Here is a 903-nt window from a genome sequence, read left to right on the forward strand (position 1 = left end):
TATATTATTATTATTGTTGTTGTTGTTATTATTATTATTATCATTATTATTGTTCTTGTTATTATCATTATCATTATTACTATTATTATCGTCATTCGATGTAATTACCTTGATCTCAGTAGAGTTAGTAAAGTAAGACACCTTATTTCAATCAATGTTGCATGCTCTCTGTCTCTCTTGTCTTGTCAAAACTTGACTACAGTAATTCTGTTCTGTCTGGTATTTCGTGTGAACAAATGAGGAAATTGCAAGTGGCCCAAAATAACACGCAAGACTAATGCTGAAGAAAAAGAAAAAAAATCCTGCATCAAAAATGTTAAACACTCTGCCATAGCTTCCAGTTGATAAAAGAATCCAATATAAAGTTTCTACCCTCTGTTTTAAATGTCTTAACGACAAAGCCCCATCTTATCTATCTGAGCTTTTAACACTGTGTGTTCCATCTCGTTGGTCACGGTCATCCACAGATGCAACAAAATTCAGAGCCCCTGGAATAAAATTACGATCTTTTGGTGAGAAAAGCGTCTCATTTTTTGCCCAAAAATCTGGAACACCTTGCCTCATCATCTTAAACAAACAGCAAATTTTGATAGATTTAAGCGATTGCTCAGACTCATTTGTTCAATTGTTAGTTACAGTGTGTTAGTAAGTTCTGATTTTTTAATATACATGTACATATATATTTACATTTTTTTTAAACTGTCCTTTCGTGTAAAGTTAATGTATTGTTGTGAAAGTTCTTCTGGATGTAATTAAACTGGTTTTTCTTGTTTCTGTGAAATATTTTTTCTTGTGTAAATGATATGTGATTGGTGTAAAGCACTCAGAGCTTATACTAGTATAGGATAGAGCGTTATATAAATGCAATCTATTGTTATTATTTATTATTATTATTATTATTAT

This window comes from Aplysia californica, unplaced genomic scaffold (genome assembly GCF_000002075.1).
Source record: "Aplysia californica isolate F4 #8 unplaced genomic scaffold, AplCal3.0 scaffold00005, whole genome shotgun sequence".
Classification (NCBI taxonomy): domain Eukaryota; kingdom Metazoa; phylum Mollusca; class Gastropoda; order Aplysiida; family Aplysiidae; genus Aplysia; species Aplysia californica.